At 45.4% G+C, this 18,405-nt stretch overlaps 1 protein-coding gene across 1 annotated transcript in view; it reads left to right on the forward strand.

Moving 5' to 3' along the window:
- Positions 1–18,405, forward strand: part of timp2a (TIMP metallopeptidase inhibitor 2a) — a 47,572-nt gene that overhangs the window by 1,249 nt on the left and 27,918 nt on the right. The window lies entirely within an intron of this gene.

Raw genomic sequence — 18,405 nt, forward strand, 5'->3', positions numbered from 1 at the left:
TATGCTTAGTCTTTAGGGTGGTTGTGTTCCATTTAATATCCTTCTCCTGTCACAGCAGCTCACAAATCTTGCTGCTACATGTGTTGCTGCTACATTGTCGTACTTCGGCCAGCAGATATGGGAGTTTTTTTTGTCATTAGTCATGTCTTCAAAATCTCCGTGTGTGATTGTAATCTGTGGGAAGTATATGTGTCTCTGATGTCTTGGTACAGTGGACAGTATGTGTCTCTGATGTCTTGGTACAGTGGAGAGGATGGTTAGGAAGTGTAGCTCGGTTTCCACTTCGTTTTGTGTGCAGTGGGTGCAAAGTCTGTCTTCTCTCGGGATACAGGTCTGCCTATATGACGGCCTTTCTCCATCGCAAGATCACAGAGTCTGTAGTGAAGATTTGTCTTTGTTTTGGATCGGTCCCGGTGCTCAGGTATTCTGCCACGGTGTATTCTCTCTCTGTTTAAGGCCAGATAGCATTCTAGTTTACTCTGCCTTTGTGTTGCTTCTGTCCAATGTGTCAGATAGTTTTCCTTTTTGCTGTTTTATAATTTGGCTTAGTTTTCTATCTGGTGGTTCTGTTTGTGTTTGTGCGCAGAGTTCCAGTGCCAGCTGGCTGAAGGGGCATCTCTCTAGAGTATCGCTGTGTGTGTGTGTGTGTGTGTGTGTGTGTGTGTGTGTGTGTGTGTGTGTGTGTGTGTGTGTGTGTGTGTGTGTGTGCCTTTGTTATGGAGTGCATCTGGGTCACTTTCTTTCATAGATGTGGGTTGTAGAATTGAAGTGCTCTCTTTTTTATTTTGATTATGAGTGGATATCGTCGTAATTCTGCCCTGCATGCATTATTGCATTGCATTGCATTACACACACACACACACACACACACACACACACACACACACACACACACACACACACACACACACACACACACACACTGTTATTGTTTACCTGCGACTGTGCAAATGCTCCTGTTTCATAGTCCGTCTGGTATTACATTCAAATACTGTCTTATAGTTATTATAGTCAGCACACCATTGGAGGATGTTGCAGCCACACAGGGCCCGGGGCGGCCCTCTCTCAGTCAGTCCCACTGTCACATCCACAGCGTCACCGCCGTAGCTCTGAGAGTGTGTGTGCAAAAGGGCACCAAATGGACCCCTGTGGAGGGCTGTCATCATGTGGGCGACGGGCGTGACATCCCATTGAGAGAGATGGAGACATCAGCTTGTCATTGAGAGAGAGAGAGAGAGAGAGAGAGAGAGAGAGAGAGATAGGAAAGCACAGTAATGATAGTAATACACAAGGGAGACACATATTGACAGCTTTCACATCCAGGTTCCTTGAAGATCAGATCTTATTATTATTATTATTATTATTATTATTATTATTATTATTATTATTATTATTATTATTATTATTATTATTATTATTATTATTATTATTATTATTATTATATGCAGAAACCAGGATAAACATTGCTGCTGTACTTTAGTGCGCGTGTCCATAATAGACCAGCAGATCACTGCACTGCAGCCGTCCACTCTTTTATTTGGATTTGGACTTCGATGAGGATTCAAAAACAACAAAGTGTCTCGTAGCAACACCAACGTCCAGAGGAGGATATCGCTGACTTAAAAAACACTTCATTTCCAAAGTGCACTGCACTGGTGGGACTCTCGCCTCGGTGTAAACACACATAAACAAAAGACAATAAGAAAAAGCATCTTTATCATTTATTTAAACTCCAAATGCAATTTGCCTAAAAAACGTTTAAAAAGAAAAGCTGCCAGGTTCAGCATTCCACCGCTGGCCGGCCTTAAGCACAACGTGGCACACACACAGAGAGAGAGAGAGAGAGAGAGAGATAACATGGGCCACAGTGTGTGTGTGTGTGTGTGTGTGTGTGGGGGGGGGGGGGGAGAGAGAGAGAGAGAGATGGAGAAAGTGGAGCAGGCAGATTGTGTCGAGAAATGAGAGGATTGAATGGCAAACCGCGGAATATGTCACACCACCGAGCAGAGCAGAGCATAGCAGCCTTCCTCTCTCTCTCTCTCTCTCTCTCTCTCTCTCTCTTTCCATCCTTCCATCCATCCCTCCGTCCGTCTGTCCTTCCATTCCACTCCCCTCTTCTCTCTCTCTCTCTCTCTCTCTCTCTTTGAGGGGTGGTGCCGCGAGGAATTGCAGGAATGCTGCTGGGGTTTTCCCACTCTGCTCCGGTGTAATGCTTGGACACACGCACGCACGCACGCACACACGCACGCACGCACGCACGCACGCACGCACACCACACATATTAGTCCGCATACAGTATGCAGCGATTGGCCTACTGACACTGGTGCCTGGGCTCGCATTAATTATGAACACACACACACACACACACACACAGTCACACAGATATGACACATTTGGCCAACTGCACTCAACTGCACTCATACATGCACTCACGCAAGCGCACAGTCGCGCGCACACACACACACACACACACACACACACACACACACACACACACACACACACACACACACACACACACACACACACACACACACACACAGTCACACAGATATGACACATTTGGACAACTGCACTCAACTGCACTCATACATGCACTCACGCAAGCGCACAGTCGCGCGCACACACACACACACACACACACACACACACACACACACACACACACACACACACACACACACACACACACACACACACACACACACACACACACACGCAGCGCACACGTGCACGCTCTCCCCCAGGGGACCATCTGGCTGTCAGTTCAGGGTGTGCTCAGAGTACAAATGCAATAAAAAAGTCTTGGCCCTTTCCTTTTCTAACATATGCCTCGTACCCATGAGAGTAAACACACACAACACTCTGCCCCTCTCTGCTTTGGCTCCACAGCTTCTCTCTCTCTCTCTCTCTCTCTCTCTCTCTCTCTCTCTCTCTCTAAAATGAGTCTCTCTCACACACACTGTGTGAGAAAGAGACTCATTTTAAACAAGAAAGAATGGAGAAAACAGTACTATGACCTTTCTGTCTTTTTCTCTTTCTCTCACACTGACACGCACGCACGCACGCACGCACGCACGCACGCACGCACGCACGCACGCACGCACGCACGCACGCACACACACACACACACACACACACACACACACATCCTGAGAGGGATAGTAAAGCCATGTGTCTGCCTCCCCCTGGCCAGCCGGGGGCGCCTGATGGAGGGGAAAGGAACTGGTTGGAATAACGTGTTCCTTCCACGCGCTACGTCCAACCAGGGAAACTCCTCCCTGTCAGGTGTAAAGGAGCAACTTGGACACTCAGGCATGAGGGAAGCATGAGTTAAAGTCCGTTGCTCTCCCCATGTCCCCCATATATGGGGACTAGGTTGGCGGAGGGTGTGTAGAGAGCCCAGGATCACATTAGATAATTGACACAGGGGTGAAAAATGGGTTACAAAATCGTGGGATTAAAAAAATAAATGTGTCTGTTTGGTTAATGGTTTCTCATCCCAAGTACGTGACAGCTCTATATATTCCAGGTGTGACTCAGGCCGCGCGCTGGTGCAGGATGTCTTGGACGGGAGGTCCCGGGATGTTTGCGTGCGGTTCGGGCCCAGGGCCTCCGTGTTGACTCTAGGGGCGTGTGTGTGTGTGTGCGCGTGTGTGTGTGTGTGTGCGTGCGTGCGTGTTTGTGTGTGTGTGTGTGTGTCAACACGGCGCGTCCGGGAAGCGAAGTCCGTTCGTACTTCATTGCCCGTGGAATAGCGTAAATAGATATCTCTGGAAACTCACCAACGCGTCATCATGACGTGTTGTAAATAAGCAAACGTTTCAGCGTTATATCTTTGCAGAATGTTTGCCAGTTTTGGGCTTTTATGACGTGCCCAGAATCTAGGGGGCCTAACGTTCATGTGGTTAACCCATTTTGGGCGGGAATCCCTTATGGTGTTTCAAGCATTCTGTTCTACAGTCTACTTTAGCTATTGAAAAATAGCAGATCTACAAGCTCATAGCGCGCCACCGAGTGGCGCGCTACGAGCTTGTAGGTCTGCTATTTTTGAAAAGTCGTGAAAATGTGGCGCAAATCTTTGAATATATATTTCAGAGAGAACATTTTTAACTAAAATATTGGCTTCATAGGGGGGTCCCTGGAACTACATATTTTGAGATGGGGGTCCGCGGTCCAATAGAGATAATTCTGGGGGTCCTTGAAATGAAAAAAGTTGAGCACCACTGACATAGAAACATGTTTTTCAGAAAAATGTTAGGATTTAGAAGCCTTTTTTTTAATCGACCTCAGTCCAAAATGGGTTAAATCGTGGTTTGAATAGGTGGTTCTCAAAGTGGTGGTGGGGTGAAGGGACCCCACCTTCTACTTTGGGCTGCTCTACAAGGTCACAATCAGAAACCAACATGAAGAGGTGAGAACCTGCTGCTTTAGAGCAGTGCTTCCCAAACGGTTTCATGTCAAGGACCCCCAAATTGACACTAATTAGCCCCGCGGACCTCCATTTGAAAAGATATGCCATGGACCCCTTCATAAGAGAAGATTTCTACAGCTCTAGCAGTGATTCTCAACCCGTTTAATTTCAAGGACACCCAGTTTGACATGCATATTAGTCTACGGAGCCCCATTTAATGGCATTTATATCTCTGGGACCCCCAGTTTATTTAGTAAAACTCTATAGTGTAACTTTGAGAGTGTACAAATGGAACCAAATGCACCCCTCAGGGTCCATTTGGTTCCATTTGTACAATTTGTCCAATTCAAAAATAGCAAAAATAGCAGATCTATACAAGCTCAAAACAAGTAGGGTATTCATTTACAAAAAAAAGATAATACAGGGATAAGAGGTTTTTTCCTATACAGTAATATGCATTGTGGCAAAAATATAGTGGCCCTCTCCATCAATGTTGCCCACCAGTGACGTAGTGTCCGTGGGGGGCACGGGGCCTCGGCCCCCATGAGGAATTGGACCTGGATATATATATATATTCGCCTCGGTTCGTCCCGTTTGTACCACACCAGGTCGCGCCGCGCCCGTTCGCGCAATTCTCGTCTTTGCATTGACTTTGTATGTAGTCGCGCCGCTCTAACCATCCAAGTCTGGCACCTTAACACCTCTTTTTTCCTCACTCTCACGGGTGGGGGGTGCCTCTTGTACACATGCAGATCAGATCAGATTCAAATGCTTACAGTACTGTACTCTGCTTAGGCTACTTGATCACGATATGAAACCACCACCAGCAAGAACACCCTGGCTGGCAACAGCGATGCCAGCCTGCCGTTGAAACCTGCCGCCGGACCCAGAGACAGAACACAGAACCTGCCGAGGCGGACAGGACTAGTGTCTGTCTACATTCACTGCACCACACAGCGCACATATCCTGAATTTAGTTATGCATTCATGGCATTTAAACATGCATTTCGTCTCTGTTGCCCACCCCTGCTTTAGATGGTCCTGACGTCACTCGCTCATCCCCTCGATTCCCCTGGTTTACGGAGGTCATTTCTCTATGGAGAATAACATATATAAATCGTCTCATATAAGCATTGTGGTCCAAAAATAAACAAACTGTCTCGGCTATATTGCCAGGGAGGTGTCTCTGTATCGTTTACGACAGTCACTCAGTCATATTTGACTGAGTGGAAATCTAACTAATTCAGCAGCAGTAACATTATAGCGTTTTATCTCTCTCTCTCAGTTGATTCTTCATATCCATATGAGTGAAGCGGCCGGGATGAAATTTTTCAAACACAGTTCTTATATGAGGCGATCTAAAATCCCCCCTATGGGGATTACAATGCAAATAAAAAGTACATGAACCCGTGGACTTAGCGCCCTCTACCGATATTGACGTCAGACTTCGGTGCTCTATTGCCCCCCCCCCCCCCCCCCCCCCGGGCCCAAAGCAGTGGGTTCTGAATGATGGGTGCGTCATGAATCATCATGGATCCAAAATGCAGATTACCGCAGAGCTGAGGGTGGAGGATGAAAGAGGAGTGCATTTCGCTGTGGCCGCCGCCGGTCGGTTGCCCAGAAGTGCCCACATAAACGATGGGTGTAACAACAGCGATGTTGTTTACAAGTGCACAATGGTCATCTTCTAATAATTATGGCCCGGTGGGTGGGCCTGTTTGTAATGGAATGCCCAGAACGGCCATTATATCTGTTCAAAAAAAATAAAAAAAATTATGTTTTCTTATGTTCAAACGGCGTTTTAAGCCATTCAGTACATCGGGAACCCCTTTTGGTGTTTTAAGCCTTATGTATGTTATACTTTAGCTATTGAAAAATAGCAGATCTACAAGCTCATAAATCGTGAAAATGTGGCGCAAATCTTTGAATATATGTTCTTTCAGAGCGAACGTTTTTACCAGCTGCTTCGTAGAAGCGGCAGGTTAGTGTTTACCTGGGAAACTTGCGACCGGTAGACAGACACCGCTAGTCTTTCTGCTGAGTGTTGCCAAGTCTGCATATTTCCAGCCTAACGTGGATTAATTCACAGTTGCTTGCCTGGTTTGGTTTTTGGAGGCTGCTTTATAGCTTATTTCTGTCACGACAGTTGCCACCACTGGCAACAACCCATAACATCCCATCGTCTGCACGGCATGGCTAGACGAGCAGTTCTGATTGGCTGCCTCCTCTCCAGCCATGTTGCCTCAGAATTCTTTAGGGTCACTAATTTGTGCATAACAGCCGAGCGCAGCTAAAAAGTGGCATAACGTCAGCAGCAGACCCACAGATAATAATAATGCAGCTGGTAATTAATTAATTTAATCAATTTGGGCTTGTTTAACTCAAATCTTTGCTTCTGGGGGGGGGGGGGGGGTGGCCTGGAACAACATATTTTCAGATACATGTAGATTTTGGGGTCCTTGACATGAAAACCTTTGAGAAACACTGATATAGAAACAGAGGTTTTTCTGAAAACTGTCGTCATTTAGAAGACATTCTTTATAGAATGGGCCTCAGTCCTAACTGGGTTAATGTTGTAAAGTGGTTGTCAAAGTGGGGGGCTCCATTTGGGTCCATTTGTACGCTCTCAGAGTTATAGAATTGACTCAAAATCGAATTAAAAGCTCCCCCCACCACCACCACCACCACCAATAAGCATTCAATGGCAAAATAGTTGTTTTGACTTTGCCATTGGGCCTCATCACATGCATGGCGTGTGTGTGTGTGTGTGTGTGTGTGTGTGTGTGTGTGTGTGTGTGTGCAGAGCCGGACTTACCGTTGGGCTAGGGTGGGCTGAAGCCCGGGGGCCCCCGACTAGGGGGGCCCCAAAAAAATTTGAATTATAAAATTGTAAAGTGAAATCCAATTCAAGTGAAATGTGTGTATTGTTATTGTATTTAGTTGTATTATGGTTAAACCATTGAGAGCTTCTGCCTGCCTGCCTCTCTTTTTAGGGGCCTGGGTACCCCAAAATGAAAACAAAATAGCCCAATTTTTTTTCGGCCTCGCGGCTGCGCCGCTCGGCCAAATGACGGGGCACGCGGCTTCGCCGCGCGCCCCAAGGGGGGCCCTCAAATTTGCTCCAGCCCGGGGGCCCTCAGCAAGGTAAATCCGGCTCTGTGTGTGTGTGTGTGTGTGTGTGTGTGTGTGTGTGTGTGTGGCGTGCGTGCGTGTGCATATGCATATCCACATGTCTGTACACTATAAACTTCACAGAGGCCGGTGACTTGTGGATTGTTTACTGTGTGTGTGTGTGTGTGTGTGTGTGTGTGTGTGTGTGTGTGTGTGTGTGTGTGTGTGTGTGTGTGTGTGCGCGTGTGTGTACAGTAGTCAGTCACCTTCTGTTTTCCATGCTCGATGGTTCCGTCGGTCAGACCATAGGCCAAAAGAATGAAGCGGTGTCATAGACTCAACTCATGCACATCACACACACACACACACACACACACACACACACACACACACACACACACACACACACACACACACACACACACACACACACACACACACACACACACACTTTGACTGTCTTTTCCCACAGTCAGCTGCCCACAAAGGGAAGTTCCCCAGTGGCCCTGCCCAGACACAGTGTCCTGGCCTGGGGCGGTCGGTCTGTCTGTCTGTCTGTCTGTCTGTCTGTCTTGTCTGGACAATTACTCGCAAAAATAGGGCTTGAGCTATTAATTCCTCATGTATTTTTTAAAGTTTATCTGGGAACATCTGGTTGAATTGAGGCACAGTTCTACTATATGAGATACTGTAGATAGACCTATACTGTGTACAAGCTTTTTATTTATTTCCGTATTTGATGATTAACAACAACTAGAGAAGTAGACAAAAAAAAGAAAAGGAAAAAAAGGGATCCCACACACTTGTCTTCACTTACTTACATGATTAACAACAACAACACAGTTGTCAATTTCATAGTTAACTAAAAAAAGTGCCCTTTTGGGCACAGGTCTCCACCAGGAGGATAGGAGTGTGTGTGTGATGTTTGGCAAAATGTTTAGGAGCAATATAAACGTGTGTGTGTGTGTGTGTGTGTGTGGGTGTGTGTGTGTGTGTGTGTGTGTGTGTGTGTGTGTGTGTGTGTGTGTGTGTGTCGCGGCTTGGCCTGTTGTAGCGCCACCATGAGGCTGATTTGAAAACAAGTGGCATTTCTTCCAAAGCCTAGTGGGAATATGCATGCACAGTTTCACCACAATCGGACGCTGCGTTGAGTAGTTGTGGCGATTTGTACAAAACGGGTGCAAAGCGGGGCTACTCCTGAAAAGTTTAGAAGCCAGTCGTAGCCAATGAGGGTGGATTATGAGAAATCAAACAAACCCGTCTTGATCACATGACTATGGAGAGCATGTGTACCGATGTGCGTGAAATTTGGATAAAATCTGAAGGAGTAATATTAGAAAATGTGTTTTACATATGTCGGCCTCCTGGTGGCGCTATAAAGAGCAGATGTGAAAAATTCCAGGCAAAGGTTTTTCCTTGGCCTCTAGGGAGTTGGCATACAAAGTTATCCACAGATCTGTGCAGTTAGAGGTAAAAACACTTTTCGGCCAGTTATAGCGCCACCATGAGGCTGAGTTGAAAATGTTCATGTGGCATTTCTTCCTCGGCCTAGTGGGAATGTGTGTGCACAATTTCACGGAAATCACACGATGTGTTCATGATTTGCAGCATTTTGTTTGAAACTGAGCACTCCTGCGAACTTTGGAAGCCAATCTTAGCCAATCAGGATGGAGTCTGAGAAATCTGAATGACCTGTTTTCTTGAATGGCTCTAGAGAGACTGTGTACCAATTTGCGTGAAGTTTGGACAAAATTTGTAGGTGTACTGTCCAAAAACTTATTTTGCACAAAGCGGCCTCCTGGTGGCGCTATAACAGGCCGTTCTGGATATTTTGGGGCAGAGGTTCATCGTTGGCATCCAGGGAGTGTGTGTGCAAAATTTGGCATCGACCGGGTTAACAGTGCCGGAGATTAGCTGTTCACAGACGGACGGACACACGGACGGACACACGGACGGACGGACGGACGGAGTGCAAAACATACTCTCTCCCCATGCCTTCGGCCTGGTGGAGACAAAAAATAAATAAAGGCGAAAGCCACAAAAACAAAACAGCCCCATCACTAAAGAAGACAATTAAAGGACCGCTCACGCTGGGCAAGACCTACGCTGTAGACGCTATAATTTTCTTTGGGCGGAAGTTGTGGGATTTTGGTGGAAGTGCTACCGCTCAAGGAAATTACGTTGACGCTATACAAATCTGTTTACATCTCCGTGAATGAAACCAATATTGTTTCCGGAAGAAATACATCTGACGGATGTTCCGGCCCGACACCGCCAGTAGTGTCTCTGTCTTAGGTCGTGACCAGGCTTTTCTCTGTGTCTTAGGTTGTGACCAGGCTTTTCTCTGTGTCTTAGGTTGTGACCAGGCTTTTCTCTGTGCCTTAGGTCGTGACCAAGCTTTTCTCTCTGTCTTAGGTCGTGACCAGGCTTTTCTCTGTGTCTTAGGTCGTGACCAAGCTTTTCTCTGTGTCTTAGGTTGTGACCAGGCTTTTCTCTGTGTCTTAGGTTGTGACCAGGCTTTTCTCTCTGTCTTAGGTTGTGACCAGGCTTTTCTCTGCCTTAGGTTGTGACCAGGCTTTTCTCTCTGCCTTAGGTTGTGACCAGGCTTTACTCTCTGTCTTAGGTTGTGACCAGGCTTTTCTCTCTGCCTTAGGTTGTGACCAGGCTTTTCTCTGTGTCTTAGGTTGTGACCAGGCTTTTCTCTCTGCCTTAGGTTGTGACCAGGCTTTTCTCTCTGCCTTAGGTTGTGACCAGGCTTTACTCTCTGTCTTAGGTTGTGACCAGGCTTTTCTCTCTGCCTTAGGTTGTGACCAGGCTTTTCTCTGTGTCTTAGGTCGTGACCAGGCTTTTCTCTGTGTCTTAGGTTGTGACCAGGCTTTTCTCTGTGCCTTAGGTCGTGACCAAGCTTTTCTCTGTGTCTTAGGTTGTGACCAGGCTTTTCTCTGTGTCTTAGGTTGTGACCAGGCTTTTCTCTCTGTCTTAGGTTGTGACCAGGCTTTTCTCTGTGTCTTAGGTTGTGACCAGGCTTTTCTCTCTGTCTTAGGTTGTGACCAGGCTTTTCTCTCTGCCTTAGGTTGTGACCAGGCTTTTCTCTGTGTCTTAGGTTGTGACCAGGCTTTTCTCTCTGTCTTAGGTTGTGACCAAGCTTTTCTCTGTGTCTTAGGTTGTGACCAGGCTTTTCTCTCTGTCTTAGGTTGTGACCAGGCTTTTCTCTCTGCCTTAGGTTGTGACCAGGCTTTTCTCTCTGCCTTAGGTTGTGAGTTGTGACCAGGCTTTTCTCTCTGTCTTAGGTTGTGACCAGGCTTTTTTCTCTGTCTTAGGTCGTGACCAGGCTTTTCTCTCTGTCTTAGGTCGTGACCAGGCTTTTCTCTGTGCCTTAGGTTGTGACCAGGCTTTTCTCTGTGTCTTAGGTTGTGACCAGGCTTTTCTCTCTGTCTTAGGTCGTGAGCAGGCTTTTCTCTCTGTCTTAGGTTGTGACCGGGCTTTTCTCTCTGTCTTAGGTTGTGACCAGGCTTTTCTCTCTGTCTTAGGTTGTGACCAGGCTTTTCTCTCTGTCTTAGGTTGTGACCAGGCTTTTCTCTCTGAACATTAGTGAGGACCAATGACATGAATATAGGTTGAAAAGTGGTAAAGTGGTACGTTAAGGAGACAAAACAAAACATCATAGACATTGGTCATATATAATAATTAATATTTTGGCTCAGTTGATATATGAGCTTTCATATCCGAATACAATGTAGCATATATCACACATTCTTAGCAAGGATTCCTTGGTCGTAATTTGGTTGAATTTGGTCAAAGCTAATGGTATATTTCACTACATATGCGCAGCACTACTGTGTGACAAATTCCAAGCTAAGGATAAGTGGTTAATGATATACCGTCTATCTCACAGGGGGTTCCCCTCACATGGTTGTATGATTAATACAGTATACTAGCTATAAACTTGTTTTTGCTATTATTCATAACCACTTGAACCCTTGCAGGACTGCGGCGGTGGCCCAGGGGTAGAGTGGCTGGATGGCAACCGCAAGGTTGCCAGTTCGAACCCTGTGGGCTCCCCCAGAGTGTCCTTGAGCAAGACTCTGAACCCCTAATTGCTCCTGATGTGCTGGTTGGTGCCTTGCATGGTTTCCGCCGCCATCTGTGAATGAATGGGTGAATGTAATGCACAATCTATGTAAAGTGCCTTGGATAATGGTGCTATATAAATGCACCATTTACCATTTAATGGAGTAGAAGTAAAATTGTTGGAAATATTCAAGTACAAATACCTCAAAATTGTACTCGGGTGCAGTGCTTGAGCAAATGTAGGCCTGTACTTAGTTACCTTATTACACCACATGTTTCGTGTAAGATGGTGTGTTACATAATTTAGTGTTATCATCAGACAGTATTGTAATAACAGTTTTAAATTAGACCTGAGGACAATTCTACAAATGTCTCAACCTATGTTTCTATGTCAGTGGTGCTCAACCTTTTTCATGTCAAGGACGCCCAGAATGATCTGTATTTGGCTGCGGACCCCCATCTGAAAATAGGTAGTTCCAGGGACCCCCCCCCCCCCCCCCCCAGAAGCAAACATTTGAGTTAAAAACATTCGCTCTGAAAGAATATAATTTTCGAAGATTTGCGGCACATTTTCGAGATTTTTCAAAAATAGCAGATCTACAAGCTCGTAGCGCGGCACCGAGTGCCAGCTAACCCTAACCCTAACCCTAACCCTAACCCTACAAGCTTGTAGATCTGCTATTTTTCAATAGCTAAAGTATGACATAATGCTTAAAACAACCAAAAGGGGTTCCCGCCAAGGATGGGTTAATCTAGTTATTTGTGGACCCAGGGATTGAACCTTTTAAGAATGTGCCTCACTTATTTCTTATATCTCTACATATCGTGACTGCGTGCGTGCAAGCCTTTTAATCTTCGGGGGGGGGGGGTGATTACTCGGGATAGCAGGAAAGGTTGTCATTGTTATGGTTTATAATTCCCAAACAGAAGATTATGGTGCTGTTGTTTATTGACTTTACAGCAGAGCAGTACATTTCACGAGCTAGTTAGCGCGCGGCACGTACGCTGCGTCGTCATCATGCAACTATACGGCTGTGTTGTTCAGACCAAATCTGATTTCTGGCCTGTCGAGATTAGAGAGACCGACCGACGCGTCGGTCTGGCCGACGTGTCTGTCATTATACAATGGGTCGTTTCGAGGAAGCAATCTGATTTTAATTGGTTGAAATAGCACACAAAATGTGGTTGGAAACAGAGCTATGCACTTTCTAAACCACCTGCCCACTATACCAAGACATCAGAGACACACACTTCCCACAGATTACACACATACAACGTGAGTTTGAAACTATGACCAATGACAAAAAAACTCCCATGCCTATTGGGAGAAATACGACAATGTGCAAACACGGCAGCAAGATTTGTGAACTGTTGTGACAAAAGAAGGATAGCTAATGGAATACAACCACCCTAAGGACTACTATCTGTACCAAGTAGACCGCTGGACCTACTGCACATGCATGTAAACAGAGCTGCTACCTTTAACCCGTTTAGACCTGACCTCGAAATTAAAAAAAAATCTTTTTCTGAAATAAATATTTTCACGATTTTTCAAAAATAGCAGACCTACGAGCTTGTAGATCTGCTGTTTTTCAGTAGCTAAATTATAACATAATGTTTAAAACACCAAAAGGGGTTCCCGCCCAAAATGGGTTAAACAGAAAAAAATGCTGCCATTTGTCCCAAAGTGACTGCAAAGAATTGCTGCTATTTGTTAAAAAAAAAGCTTTATACCCTGTTATATCATGTAAATAACGATGCAAAGCTCTGTTTACAAAATGCTGTACCCCCTCCAACTGTATACACTCCCCATTTTCAACTGTTTTTATTGTATTGTACTTGCTTTGGCAATGTAAACGTTTGTTTTCTCATGCCAATAAAGCTCCTTTGAATTGAAATAGCCATCTAGGCCTGGGCCGTGGCTCAGCAGTCCAGGCACCTTGGCTTTACAGCGTGTTGCGGGTTCGAGTCCCGATCCCGACGAACTTTGCTGTCTGGACAGCAATGTGCCCTTTTGAAAAAAAGAAAAAAATAGTGTACAGTATGTGGACCATGGTGACATTGATCAATTCTTGAAGAAAAAAAAAAGCTTCTAATATATTATTTATGCCCGCAAATCTATAAATCTCACACTATTAAGGCAACCGGCCGGTTCCACGCGCTGCACAAGGTGCCCTTTTTTCACTTGAGCACCTGCCCCTCTAAATATCTGTGCACGCCACTGTTTAGTTTTTGACATACTATTGGTCCGACTGTCATTAGACCGACAACCTATACCTCACAACCCTAACCTAACCCTATAACCGCAAGCACGGGAGCAGCACATGTTCCGACCGTGGTTTCCGCATGTGGGTCCGTTGGTGTTTGTAATCTGCGTGTGCGTCCCCCCTGAGAGATCTGGATGGTTCATGATATGACACAAGATCAGACGTGTATTTATTTTGGCTCTAAACCAGGGGTTTAGCGCCAAAATTGACGATGGAGAGGGCCACTATATTTCCACACTCACTCCCTAGGGCCATATATTACTGTCGTAGCAAAAATAGCCGATCTACAAGCTCAAAACGCGTCGTAGATCGGCTATTTCTTGCTATATTCGAATTGAAATCTTGAATTATTTTTTGCTCTTTTTGAATTGGAATCCTGAAAATTAACATTTTATGTAATTTCAAATGCCTTCATACTTGTGTTGCGCAATGAGCTACTAATTTATACTGAAGTAATTACAGCGGGTCATGTTTGCATGTTGTGCAATTGTAAACAGCTGAAACCAATAATATATCAGTATTCTGATATGTACCTGAGGGCCACATTGGGTGAGGGTGGGGGCCGCCAGTTGCCCACCCCTGCTCTAAAGCGTTCAGTGTTTCACAAACCAACAGTGGCATCATTCTGTAATCGTTTCCTCATCATACAGGCAGCCAGTGTAAAGATCAAAGAACTGGAGCGTTATATATTTTTTTCTTGTATCCTTTATTTACCCAGGGTAGTAGCTGAGCACAAGTGCTCATTTTCAGCAACGCCCTGCACATAGAAACACACATTAAAGCCTGGGAGCTGACCTGTACAACCTCAGTCCTATACTGTTGGCCACTAAGCAGCTCCACTGGAGCAGTTGGGGGTTCAGTGCCTTGCTCGGGGGCACTTCAGCAGTGTTGGGTGAGCGATGACAATCACTTCCCCACCCAGATTTTTCCTGCTCGTCCGGGGAATCGAACCGGCAGCCTTCGAACCGGCAGCCTTTCGGCAACAAGGGCGCTCCTCTAACCCTTAGGCCACCGCTCCCCCATAAAAAATATGATCCACTTTATTGGTATTAGTAAGGACTCGAGACCTGCAAAGACATTGGTAAAGTAGTCAACTCTCAAGTCTACTGAAGTCTTAAGATTAATGTTTATAGACACATGTTTCTCTAATTCTTGCTGAGACACATATGTCCTTTAATTATTGATATATCCTCAAGGCGATAGTATCTGTTATGATATTAGCCCATGCACAGTACATCTTAGTCTATGTACTTGAACCTGAGATACAGTGTACTTGATATGTATTGTGTACTGCCTGTACTGTAGCATACTTTATAGATAGGCTACGAGAGACATCTCGGCGGCAGCAAGGTCAGCCTTGCTGCAGTAGGCACGTTCTTCTGTCTCATATCTTATTGTCACGTCATTATGATCCAGCACTATATATGTTTCCTGTTTGTGTAATAAACTTTGTGAACCTTAGCGTGATACTGTCTCGTGTCTCGTTAATTTGTTCTCCCGGGTACCCGCCGCCGCAGTCGCCGTACCAAAGGAATACTTCATCTGGATTGTCACACACCACCCAGCCTGCACACACTACCTGTCTGTCAGAACCAGACGAGGGTCCAGTACTTAGAGATTACAACAGTATCTAGGCTGACTTTGTAATTCTGCTAATGCGGCTGTTAAAATTGTAGATAGGTCAGTGATGTTGATGAATGCATAAATCTTATCTAATTTGAGACACAAATCGGAAATTGTGTGCATGTCTGAACAATCCCATCAAACGAGTGTGATGGGGGGAGCGTGTGCAACGAGAGCTAGATGTGTATCAATTTGGTTGGTCCCGTGACGTGAAAATGTTAGAGAAGACTGCAATAAATAAAAAACAATGGACGACCAACGATGTCCTAATCTTTCTCTCTCTCTCTCGAGGATATTGCTCTCCGTTCTCTCCCGCCTCGGTCGTCATAGCGGTCATGGATTGCGTCATCTCGGGGAAATCTTGCTCCCCTCTCGAGAACGACGCGCCCCAGAGCCTGGAAGAGGCGTCTATTTTTTTTTATTTGGTTTTTAACATTTTAAAAAAACAAAACATTTCGTTTCCCCACACCTCCCCCCCCCCCCCCCCCCCCAGCATAAATACAAATACATCATTGTCCTCTTTCTCTGTCACGTCTTTGTGCACTGCATACTCTGTTTCCTCACATGAAAGGAGAGAATAACAATAATAACTGCAACAACAAAAGATACTACTCTTAGTCTTAGAATGGGCAGAAAAACAGCAGATCTACAAGCCCCCCCAACGGTGCGTTGTTGTGGACAGGGACGTGCACACATAGACATCAAAGGGGGCTTCAGCCCCTGCCCTTTTACCCGTCTGTAAAACAACTGCCCCTCTCCAGACCACGACTGCAGCATGTACTATAATATGGTGAAAGAAATGCAAAATGCCACTGCCACTGCGAAATGTTTTGAAATGTTTTTTAAAATGTTAAAAACCAAATAAAAAAAATATATATAAAAAATAAAAAGTAGACGCCTCTTCCAATGCAAAATGCCACTGCTTTCCATGCCATTATATACCGAAAGGCAGCATTCAGGAGAATTGCGTTATTTCTTCTGAACGCAGTATATTTTGCGTCGAAATCCATGTCGTTTTACACACCGCCTCTCCACTATAGCTAAAGAGTGCTGGAGATTGCGCCCCGAACATAGCTGACGTACAAGCTCTCAACGCGTCGCAGCGCGACGCGTCGGGAGCTTGTAGATCTGCTATTTTTGTCCAAAAGTATATGGGATTTCAGCCCCCTGCCTCTCTAACACTCCCTGCGTTGTGGAGCTCGTAGGTCGGCTGTTTTTTTTTTTTAAATATAATTTTTATCCCATGATTTTGTAACCCATTTTTCACCCCTTGTTGAGTACCACAGACGAATAACAGTCTAAATCCACACTATTGATCCATAATATATAAATGATAGATAAGGGTTCAGGACAACGAGGCCTTTTCGTGGAGGGGTCAGTCTGAAATTTGGACTTAGACTGTTTTTCGTCTGTGGTACTCATAATGTGATCCTGGGCTCTACACACCCTCCGGCTGTTTTTAAGGCATACGACGAAGTACAAGTCAGCCTTGAGGGGGAAGGAGGATCAGTCAGGGATGATTTGGTGGCCACTGGGAGTATGAAAACAGACAGAGAGAGAGGAGAGGCCAGTCATGCGGTGCAGTCCCTGAAACCAACGGGGGTATATAGTTGAGGATGTGGCCTCCTCTCCTCTGTGTGTTCTTACTTACGGGACCGTTCATGGAAAACATTGCGTAGGGCTGCTGCTGCATCTGATACGCATGTATAAGACATTAACCCGGTCTGGGCGGGAACCCCCTTTTGGTGTTTTAACAGCATTATGTTATACTTTAGCTGTTGGAAAATAGCAGATCTATATACAAGCTCGTAGCGCGGCACTCGGTGCCGCGCTACGAGCTTGTATATAGATCTTTTATTTTTTGAAGAAATCGTGAAAATGTGAGCAAATTTTTTAATATATGTTCTTTCAGTGAACGTTTTTAACTCAAGTCTTTGCTTCCGAGGGGTGGGAGGTCACTGGAACAACATGTTTTCAGATGGGGGTCGGTGGCCAATTACATATCATTTTTGGGGGTCCTTGACATGAAATATTGAGCACCACGGATACCTATAGAAACATATGCTGTAGGTATTTCAGAAAACTGTCAGCATTTAGAAGACTTTTTTTTTTAATTTCGACGTCAGGCCTAAATGGGTTAAGTGTCGATATGGTTGGAGTGGGGGGGGGGGGGGGATTTTAAATGTGGGTCAACTGGTGGTTTGTGGGATTGTGGAGCTGTGTGTGTGTGTGTGTGTGTGTGTGTGTGGGGGGGGGGGGGGGTACTGATGGCTGATAGACCGTACTGCGGGTGGGACCGACTCTAGAGTGACTATATACTTTTTTATATATTTTAAAACAAGGTCAATTGAAGCCTATTTTTTTATACTACGCTTAATGCCATTGGCGTAGATCAATGGCAATTGCGCTTTTATAGTGCATTCGATCGATCAAGCCATAATGCTACTTACGTTAGCATCGGGTAGGTAGCTGTTGTTGTCACAAGATTCCTTCAATCGCCTGTATCTCCTATCTCTTGTCCCAGATGACATTTTTGGTCAAAACAACGTTTCTTTGATGGCACAGAGGAGGCACAGAGGAGGATGAGGAGCCCTCCAGTGCCCCGGTATAGACCCATTTTGTAAACAACAGTCGAACGAGACCTGTTAAACTTACTATGATAATACTACTTCCGCTAGTCTGGAAATGTGGCTTTTCAAAAGAAGAGCTCGACTGGGAAAAATGCTGGCGTGAATTAGATCCTAATTTTTCAATAAATGCTAGCGGGATAAGTGTTAACACATTCCCTCCCGTTACACTAGGAGGGATCGTGAGGCCAGTGCCAGTCAAATGCGCGAAATACCAAAGTATAGAAGAAGAGATCCTGGGCAACCAGGAAGTGCAGCCCCCCACCACGCTACAGTGTGGCTCACTCTAGCC

The sequence above is a fragment of the Electrona antarctica genome, assembly GCF_951216825.1.
Source record: "Electrona antarctica genome assembly, contig: scaffold_26, whole genome shotgun sequence".
NCBI lineage: Eukaryota > Metazoa > Chordata > Actinopteri > Myctophiformes > Myctophidae > Electrona > Electrona antarctica.